This window comes from Hyla sarda, chromosome 12, assembly GCF_029499605.1.
Source record: "Hyla sarda isolate aHylSar1 chromosome 12, aHylSar1.hap1, whole genome shotgun sequence".
Classification (NCBI taxonomy): domain Eukaryota; kingdom Metazoa; phylum Chordata; class Amphibia; order Anura; family Hylidae; genus Hyla; species Hyla sarda.
The window spans coordinates 48,440,337-48,451,418 of NC_079200.1; positions in this window are offsets into that span (position 1 = coordinate 48,440,337).

Consider the following 11,082-nt stretch of genomic DNA (forward strand, 5'->3'; position numbering starts at 1 on the left):
CCTGTGCCCCCATAAGTAGTTATAGGCCCCTATGCCCCCATTAGTTGTTATAGGCCCCTGTGCCCCCATTAGTTGTTATAGTCCCCTGTGCCCCCATTAGTTACTATAGGCCCCTGTGTCCCTATATATATATATATATATATATATATATATAGGCCCCTGGGCCCCCATATGTTGGTGTAAATCCCGGACCACTGCCTACAGCGGAGCAGTAATCGAAGAACTAAAGGCAGCCTGCTGTAGCTACCTTCCCGGCTAGCCAGCCACGCCTCTTCCTAGCTGCTCCCCCTTTCAGGCTTTTCTTCTCGGCGCCACTCTCTTCTGACGTCAGGGCCAACGTGCTATATCATAGCTCAGCGGACGTGCTGCGCTAGTACCTCCCGGCAGCCACCAGGCAGAGGCCGCCGGCCCGGAGGTATGTGGAGCAGCGCAGCGGGACTGTTTGACTGACTGACTGTAAATAGTACGGTCAGTCAGTGTATAGTGAGGACCCCCCCAAGCGCTCAGTGAGTGACACTGACTCCCAAGACATAAAAAAAAAAGTTTCGGGCCTAGCCGGGCCTCCCAGGGGTCCGTGCCCCATACTGGCGTGCTGGTTTTACCCCCCTGATGGCGGCCCTGGATATGAGATAGATAGATAAATAGACAGATATGAGATAGATAGATAGATAGATAGATATGAGATAGATAGATAGATAGATAGATATTAGATAGATAGATATGAGATAGATATGAGATAGATAATAGATAGATAGAAATGAGATAGATGGATAGATATGCGATAGATAAATAGATAGATAGATATGAGATAGATAGATAAATAGATAGGAAAAAGTGGTGGAAGCAGCACAACCTTGCAATAAGTAAAGATGGTGGGTGCCCGTGGATAGTAACTTGTTCCCAGTCGCAGATCAGGTATAGACATCCAAGTCGCTAATCTGTACCTCGGCTCTTGGGAGGACCAGGTGGTGTTCTCCGATCAGGCGTCGTCTTGGACTGACCACATACAATTGTGGCTCAGGTACATAGACAACGTCCTGATCGTATGGACATCCACACAAGAGGCATTTAACAGCTTTGTAGACTTCCTCAATTGTAATAACTTGGATCTGAAATTTACTAGCACAATTAGCAAGACCACATTGATGTTCTTGGATCTAGAGATTACACTCACTAAGGAAGGTAGTATTCAGACAAGGACGCATCGTAAAGAAACTGCCACGAATTCCCTGCTTTGGTGGGAGAGCTGCCATCCGCGCCCACTGAAGCAGGGGATTCCCACTGGTCAATACCTGCGCTTGCGCAGGAATTGTTCCAGTATAGGTTAGTTCCAAATTCAAGCCAATGAGTTACGTATGAGGTTGAGGAGCAGAGGTTATCCCAACAAAGTATTAAAAACAGCCAATCATAGAGCAATGAGATCACAGAGGTCACAGTTACTAATCCTGCAAACAGTGGGGGATAATGTCTCTAGAATAACAGGCACATTTGATGAACAAGCCCCAAATATAAAATACATTTTTCAAAAATACCCTAGTATTTGGACACTAGACTGTCACAAATTATATCTTTAATAACCTATAGGCGAGGAAAGAATTTGAAGGACCAACTAATTAAAAGCTCTTTTGAACCTGAAAAGATTGGAAAAAATTGGCTCACGAAACCGCAAGGAATGTTCACATGCGGAAAATACAGTGTCTGCAAATATGTTCAGAAAGGGAAAAAAATCTCCAGTGCAGTTACAAAAACTGAATATAACATTCATCACTTTGCGAACTGTGAAACTAAAGGGGTGACATACCTATTAACTTGCCCATGCCCCAAAAACTATGTTGGGAAAACTTTTAGAACATTCCGCAAGAGACTGCAAGAACATATTGGAGGCATTGCCAATGAAAGAGAGACACCGGTGGGCATTCATTTTGCCAGTCATCATCGAAGTGAGGTAATAAACCTGAAAGCACAGATCATTGAGGTGGTCCCCCCACCAAAAAGAGGAGGGGATTGGGACAAAACCCTCCTACAGAGGGAAGCCTATTGGACTTTTAGATTGGAAGCCCTCAAACCAGGAGGACTGAATGATTATATATATCTTATGCAAGTTACATTGAATAAAACATCAAAGTAAGATACAACGATTAACCAAACTGTGAAGAAAAAATAATGAAAATATACAAAGTATCAATATAACAATAACGAACAAAAAAGACTGGGAAGCTAAGAGTTAACAAACACGGAGAACACCTACCTGGTAAGGACACAGCCGCGATGATTGGTGCACCCCTCCCTGTACGTACCTGTGAAATAAAGTCCTGACGGCGATGATGGAAGTTGCCAATAGGATAAGTAATTGTTACGCCGAGCGCTCCGGGTCCCCGCTCCTCCCCGGAGCGCTCGCTTCACTCTCCCCGCGGCAGCGCTCCGGTCACGTCCTCTGACCCGGGGCGCTGCGATTCCGCTGCCAGCCGGGATGCGATTCGCGATGCGGGTAGCGCCCGCTCGCGATGCGCACCCCGGCTCCCCTACCTGACTCGCTCTCCGTCTGTTCTGTCCCGGCGCGCGCGGCCCCGCTCCCTAGGGCGCGCGCGCGCCGGGTCTCTGCGATTTAAAGGGCCACTGCGCCGCTGATTGGCGCAGTGGTCCCAATTAGTGTGTTCACCTGTGCACTTCCCTATATCACCTCACTTCCCCTGCACTCCCTTGCCGGATCTTGTTGCCTTAGTGCCAGTGAAAGCGTTCCTTGTATGTTCCTTGCCTGTGTTTCCAGACCTTCTGCCGTTGCCCCTGACTACGATCCTTGCTGCCTGCCCCGACCTTCTGCTACGTCCGACCTTGCTTTTGCCTACTCCCTTGTACCGCGCCCTTCAGCAGCCAGAGAGGTGAGCCGTTGCTAGTGGATACGACCTGGTCACTACCGCCGCAGCAAGACCATCCCGCTTTGCGGCGGGCTCTGGTGAAAACCAGTAGTGGCTTAGAACCGGTCCACTAGCACGGTCCACGCCAATCCCTCTCTGGCACAGAGGATCCACTACCTGCCAGCCGGCATCGTGACAGTAGATCCGGCCATGGATCCCGCTGAAGTTCCTCTGCCAGTTGTCGCTGACCTCACCACGGTGGTCGCCCAGCAGTCACAACAGATAGCGCAACAAGGCCAACAGCTGTCTCAACTGACCGTTATGCTGCAACAGTTACTACCACAGCTTCAGCAGTCATCTCCTCCGCCAGCTCCTGCACCTCCTCCGCAGCGAGTGGCAGCTCCTGGGATACGCTTATCCTTGCCGGATAAATTTGATGGGGACTCTAAGTTTTGCCGTGGCTTTCTTTCCCAATGTTCCCTGCATCTGGAGATGATGTCGGACCTGTTTCCCACTGAAAGGTCTAAGGTGGCTTTCGTAGTCAGCCTTCTGTCCGGAAAAGCCCTGTCATGGGCCACACCGCTCTGGGACCGCAATGACCCCGTCACTGCCTCTGTACACTCCTTCTTCTCGGAAATCCGAACCTGGTCCAGGGTAATTCTTCCGTTGGCGAGTATGCCGTACAATTCCGTACTCTTGCTTCAGAATTGTCCTGGAATAATGAGGCCCTCTGCGCGACCTTCAAAAAAGGCCTATCCAGCAACATTAAAGATGTTCTGGCCGCACGAGAAATTCCTGCTAATCTACATGAACTTATTCACCTAGCCACTCGCATTGACATGCGTTTTTCCGAAAGGCGTCAGGAACTCCGCCAAGATATGGACTCTGTTCGCACGAGGCGTTTCTTCTCCTCGGCTCCTCTCTCCTCTGGTCCCCTGCAATCTGTTCCTGTGCCTCCCGCCGTGGAGGCTATGCAGGTCGACCGGTCTCGCCTGACACCTCAAGAGAGGACACGACGCCGTATGGAGAACCTCTGCCTGTACTGTGCTAGTACCGAACACTTCCTGAGAGATTGTCCTATCCGTCCTCCTCGCCTGGAAAGACGTACGCTGACTCCGCACAATGGTGAGACAGTCCTTGATGTCTACTCTGCTTCTCCACGTCTTACTGTGCCTGTGCGGATGTCTGCCTCTGCCTTCTCCTTCTCTACAGTGGCCTTCTTGGACTCAGGATCTGCAGGAAATTTTATTTTGGCCTCTCTCGTCAACAGGTTCAACATCCCGGTGACCAGTCTCGCCAGACCCCTCTACATCAATTGTGTAAATAATGAAAGATTGGACTGTACCATACGTTTCCGCACGGAGCCCCTTCTTATGAGCATCGGATCTCATCATGAGAGGATTGAACTTTTGGTCCTCCCCAATTGCACCTCGGAAATTCTCCTTGGACTTCCCTGGCTTCAACTTCATTCCCCTACCCTGGATTGGTCCACTGGGGAGATCAAGAGTTGGGGGTCCTCTTGTTCCAAGAACTGTCTAAAACCGGTTCCCAGTAACCCTTGCCGTAACTCTGTGGTTCCTCCAGTAACCGGTCTCCCTAAGGCCTATATGGACTTCGCGGATGTTTTCTGCAAAAAACAAGCTGAGACTCTACCTCCTCACAGGCCTTATGATTGCCCTATCGACCTCCTCCCGGGCACTACTCCACCCCGGGGCAGAATTTATCCTCTCTCTGCCCCAGAGACTCTTGCCATGTCCGAATACGTCCAGGAGAATCTAAAAAAGGGCTTTATCCGTAAATCCTCCTCTCCTGCCGGAGCCGGATTTTTCTTTGTGTCCAAAAAAGATGGCTCCCTACGTCCTTGCATTGACTACCGCGGTCTTAATAAAATCACGGTTAAGAACCGCTACCCCTTACCCCTCATCTCTGAACTCTTTGATCGCCTCCAAGGTGCCCACATCTTCACTAAATTGGGTTTAAGAGGCGCCTATAACCTCATCCGCATCAGAGAGGGGGACGAGTGGAAAACGGCATTTAACACCAGAGATGGACACTTTGAGTATCTGGTCATGCCCTTTGGACTGTGCAACGCCCCTGCCGTCTTCCAAGACTTTGTCAATGAAATTTTTCGTGATTTGTTATACTCCTGTGTTGTTGTATATCTGGACGATATCCTAATTTTTTCTGCCAATCTAGAAGAACACCGCCAGCATGTCCGTATGGTTCTTCAGAGACTTCGTGACAACCAACTCTATGCCAAAATTGAGAAATGTCTGTTTGAATGCCAATCTCTTCCTTTTCTAGGATATTTGGTCTCTGGCCAGGGACTACAGATGGATCCAGACAAACTCTCTGCCGTCTTAGATTGGCCACGCCCCTCCGGACTCCGTGCTATCCAACGCTTTTTGGGGTTCGCCAATTATTACAGGCAATTTATTCCACATTTTTCTACCATTGTGGCTCCTATCGTGGCTTTAACCAAAAAAAATGCTGATCCCAAGTCCTGGCCTCCTCAAGCAGAAGACGCCTTTAAACGACTCAAGTCTGCCTTTTCTTCGGCTCCCGTCCTCTCCAGACCTGACCCTTCCAAACCCTTCCTATTGGAGGTTGATGCCTCCTCAGTGGGAGCTGGAGCTGTTCTTCTACAAAAAAATTCTTCCGGGCATGCTGTCACTTGTGGTTTTTTCTCTAGGACCTTCTCTCCAGCGGAGAGGAACTACTCCATCGGGGATCGAGAGCTTCTAGCCATCAAATTAGCACTTGAGGAATGGAGGCATCTGCTGGAGGGATCAAGTTCTCCTGTTATTATCTACACCGACCACAAGAACCTCTCCTACCTCCAGTCTGCCCAACGGCTGAATCCTCGCCAGGCCCGGTGGTCTCTGTTCTTTGCCCGATTTAATTTTGAGATTCACTTTCGTCCTGCCGATAAGAACATTAGGGCCGATGCTCTCTCTCGTTCCTCGGATGCCTCAGAAGTTGAACTCTCTCCGCAACACATCATTCCACCTGACTGCCTGATCTCCACTTCTCCTGCCTCCATCAGGCAGACTCCTCCAGGAAAGACCTTTGTTTCTCCTCGCCAACGCCTCGGAATCCTCAAATGGGGTCACTCCTCCCATCTCGCAGGTCATGCGGGTATCAAGAAATCTGTGCAACTCATCTCCCGCTTCTATTGGTGGCCGACTCTGGAGACGGATGTTGTGGACTTTGTGCGAGCCTGCACTATCTGTGCCCGGGATAAGACTCCTCGCCAGAAGCCCGCTGGTTTTCTTCATCCTCTGCCTGTCCCCGAACAGCCTTGGTCTCTGATTGGTATGGATTTTATTACTGATTTACCCCCTTCCCGTGGCAACACTGTTATTTGGGTGGTCGTTGATCGATTCTCCAAAATGGCACATTTCATCCCTCTTCCTGGTCTTCCTTCTGCGCCTCAGTTGGCTAAACAATTTTTTGTACACATTTTTCGTCTTCACGGGTTGCCTACGCAGATTGTCTCGGATAGAGGCGTCCAATTCGTGTCTAAATTCTGGAGGGCTCTCTGTAAACAACTCAAGATTAAATTAAATTTTTCTTCTGCATATCATCCCCAGTCCAATGGACAAGTAGAAAGGATTAACCAGATCTTGGGTGATTATTTGCGACATTTTGTTTCCTCCCGCCAGGATGACTGGGCAGATCTCCTCCCATGGGCCGAATTCTCGTATAACTTCAGGGTCTCTGAGTCTTCCTCCAAATCCCCATTTTTCGTGGTGTACGGCCGTCACCCTCTTCCCCCCCTCCCTACTCCCTTGCCCTCTGGTCTGCCCGCTGTGGATGAAATTTCTCGTGACCTTTCCATCATATGGAGAGAGACCCAAAATTCTCTCTTACAGGCTTCATCACGCATGAAGAAGTTCGCGGATAAGAAAAGAAGAGCTCCCCCCGTTTTTTCCCCTGGAGACAAGGTATGGCTCTCCGCTAAATATGTCCGCTTCCGTGTCCCTAGCTACAAGTTGGGACCACGCTATCTTGGTCCTTTCAAAATTTTGTGTCAAATTAATCCTGTCTCTTATAAACTTCTTCTTCCTCCCTCTCTTCGTATCCCTAATGCCTTTCACGTCTCTCTTCTCAAACCACTCATCCTCAACCGTTTTTCTCCCAAATCTGTTCCTCCCACTCCTGTTTCTGGCTCCTCGGACATCTTCTCGGTCAAAGAAATTTTAGCTGCCAAAAAGGTCAGAGGGAAAAATTTTTTTTTAGTGGACTGGGAGGGTTGTGGTCCTGAAGAGAGATCCTGGGAACCTGAGGACAACATCCTAGACAAAAGTCTGCTCCTCAGGTTCTCAGGCTCCAAGAAGAGGGGGAGACCCAAGGGGGGGGGTACTGTTACGCCGAGCGCTCCGGGTCCCCGCTCCTCCCCGGAGCGCTCGCTTCACTCTCCCCGCGGCAGCGCTCCGGTCACGTCCTCTGACCCGGGGCGCTGCGATTCCGCTGCCAGCCGGGATGCGATTCGCGATGCGGGTAGCGCCCGCTCGCGATGCGCACCCCGGCTCCCCTACCTGACTCGCTCTCCGTCTGTTCTGTCCCGGCGCGCGCGGCCCCGCTCCCTAGGGCGCGCGCGCGCCGGGTCTCTGCGATTTAAAGGGCCACTGCGCCGCTGATTGGCGCAGTGGTCCCAATTAGTGTGTTCACCTGTGCACTTCCCTATATCACCTCACTTCCCCTGCACTCCCTTGCCGGATCTTGTTGCCTTAGTGCCAGTGAAAGCGTTCCTTGTATGTTCCTTGCCTGTGTTTCCAGACCTTCTGCCGTTGCCCCTGACTACGATCCTTGCTGCCTGCCCCGACCTTCTGCTACGTCCGACCTTGCTTTTGCCTACTCCCTTGTACCGCGCCCTTCAGCAGCCAGAGAGGTGAGCCGTTGCTAGTGGATACGACCTGGTCACTACCGCCGCAGCAAGACCATCCCGCTTTGCGGCGGGCTCTGGTGAAAACCAGTAGTGGCTTAGAACCGGTCCACTAGCACGGTCCACGCCAATCCCTCTCTGGCACAGAGGATCCACTACCTGCCAGCCGGCATCGTGACAGTAATGTTACGTAACAGATAGGAGGAGGAGTCTTTAGATATAAAAGAAGGCGCAAATTTCAATATGAGTATGGCCGCCATCAGAGCCACACGCACCAGATGGATTGACAAGTCTGCTCGCACAAGTCCCTGAAGAATTCTAAATGGAGGAAACACGTAGGACGGGAGCGCACCATGTGAAAACCGACCAGGACTACTAAACATGAGCACCTTGATTTGGAAAGCTAAGTGCAAAATGTGCAATAAATGAAATGTGGAGCATGTGCAATACCTGAATTTGAGCAATAGAGGAAGTGCAATATATGTTTAACACCTTCAGGACGGAGCCCATTTTGGCCTTAAGGACCGGAGCGTGTCTGACCACTGTCACTTTAAACATTAATAACTCTGGGATGCTTTTAGTTATCATTCTGATTCCGAGAATATTTTTTCGTGACATATTCTACTTTAACATAGTGGTAAATTTTTGTCGATACTTGCATCCTTTCTTGGTGAAAAATCCGTAAATTTGATGAAAAATTTGCATTTTTCTAACTTTGAAGCTCTCTGCTTGTAAGGAAAATGGATATTACGAATACATTTTTTTTTTGGTTCACATATACAATATGTCTACTTTATGTTTGCATCATAAAATTGATGAGTTTTTACTTTTTGAAGACACCAGAGGGCTTCAACGGTCAGCAGCAATTTTCCGATTTTTCACAAACTTTTCAAACTCAGTATTTTTCAGGGACCAGTTCAGGTTTGAAGTGGATTTGAAGGGTCTTCATATTAGAAATACCCCATTAATGACCCCATTATAAAAACTACACCCCCCAAAGTATTCAAAATGACATTCAGTCAGCGTTTTAACCCTTTAGGTGTTTCACACGAATAGCAGCAAAGTGAAGGAGAAAATTCACAATCTTCATTTTTTACACTTACATGTTCTTGTAGACCCAATTTTTTTATTTTTACAAGGGGTAAAAGGACAAGATTTTTACTTGTATTTGTAGCCCAATTTCTCTCGAGTAAGCACATACCTCATATGTCTATGTATAGTGTTCGGCGGGCGCAGTAGAGGGCTCAGAAGGGAAGGAGCGACAAGGGGATTTTGGAGAGTACGTTTTTCTGAAATGGTTTTTGGGGGGCATGTCACCTTTAGGAAGCCCTTATGGTGCCAGAACAGCAAAAAAAAAAAAAACACATGGCATACCATTTTGGAAACTAGACCCCTCGGGGAATGTAACATGGGATAAAGTGAACCTTAATACCCCACAGGTGTTTCACGACTTTTGCAAATGTAAAAAAAAAAAAAAAATTTTACCTAAAATGCTTGTTTTCCCCAAAAATTTTAATTTTTAAAAAAGGTAATAGCAGAAAATACCCCTAAAAATATGAAGCCCAATCTCTCCCGATTCAGAAAACACCCCATATGGGGGTGAAAAGTGCTCTTCTGGCGCACTACAGGTCTCGAAAGAGAAGGAGTCACATTTGGCCTTTTGAAAGCAAATTTTGCTCTGGGGGCATGCCGCATTTAGGAAGCCCCTATGGTGCCAGGACAGCAAAAAAAACAACATGGCATATCATTTTGGAAACTAGACCCCTCGGGGAACGTAACAAGGGGTTAAGTGAACCTTTATACCCCACAGGTGTTTCACGACTTTTGCATATGTAAAAAAAAAAAAATTTTTTTACCTAAAATGCTTGTTTTCCCAAAAATTTTACATTTTTAAAAAGGGTAAAAGCAGAAAATACCCCCCAAAATTTGTAACACAATTTCTCCCGAGTACGGCGATACCCCATATGTGGCCCTAAACTGTTGCCTTGAAATACGACAGGGCTCCAAAGTGAGAGCGCCATGCGCATTTGAGGCCTAAATTAGGGACTTGCATAGGGGTGGACATAGGGGTATTCTACGCCAGTGATTCCCAAACAGGGTGCCTCCAGCTGTTGCAAAACTCCCAGCATGCCTGGACAGTCAACGGCTGTCCGACAATACTGGGAGTTGTTTTGTAACAGCGGGAGGCTCCGTTCTGGAAACAGTGGCGTACCAGACGTTTTTCATTTTTATTGGGGAGGGGAGGGGGGCTGTATAGGGGTATGTGTATACGTAGTGTTTTTTACTTTTTATTTTATTTTTTGTTAGTGTAGTGTAGTGTTTTTAGGGTACAGTCGCACGGGCGTGGGTTCACAGTAGTTTCTCGCTGGCAGTTTGAGCTGCAGCAGAAAGTTTGCGGCAGCTCAAACTTGCAGCCAGATACTTACTGTAATCCTCCGCCCATGTGAGTGTACCCTGTACGTTCACATTGGGGGGGGGACATCCAGCTGTTGCATAACTACAACTCCCAGCATGCCCGTTGGCTGTCGGTGACTGCTGAGAGTTGTAGTTTTGCAACAACTGTAGGCACACTGGTTATGTATCACTGAGTTTGTGACCTAACTCAGTGTTTCACAACCAGTGTGCCTCCAGCTGTTGCAAAACTACAACTCCCAGCATGTACGGTGCATGGTGTACGGTGGCTGCTGAGAGTTGTAGTTTGCAACAGCTGGAGGCACACCGGTCATCAAACACTGAGTTAGAAAAAAAAAACTCTGAGTTTCACAACCAGTGTGCCTTCAGCTGTTGCAAAACTACAACTCTCAGCAGTCACCGACAGCCAACGGGCATGCTGGGAGTTGTAGTTATGCAACCAGCAGATGCACCACTACAACTCCCAGCATGCACTTTAGCTGTTTGTGCAAGCTGGGAGTTGTAGTTATACAGCAGCTGAAGGTACACTTTTCCATAGAAAAAATGTGCCTCCAGCTGTTGCAAAACCATAAGTCCCAGCATGCCCATAAGGGAATGCTGGGAGTTGTGGTGGTCTGCCTCCTGCTGTTGCATAACTACAGCTCCCAGCATGCCCTTTTTGCATGCTGGGAGCTGTTGCTAAGCAACAGCAGGAGGCTGTCACTCACCTCCAACGATCCACGCCGGAGAGTCAGTCCCTCGTCGTCACCGCCGCCGCCGCTGCTCCTGGGGCCCCGATCCCAACATTGTCGCCGGGGATCGGGGTCCCCAGCACCCGGGGTGCACGTCCCGCACCCGCTCACGCCCTCCGGAAGAGGGGCGCAGCGCGTGCGGGAGCGACACCCGCAGCAGGCGCCCTGATTGGTCGGCCGGTAATCCGGCCGACAA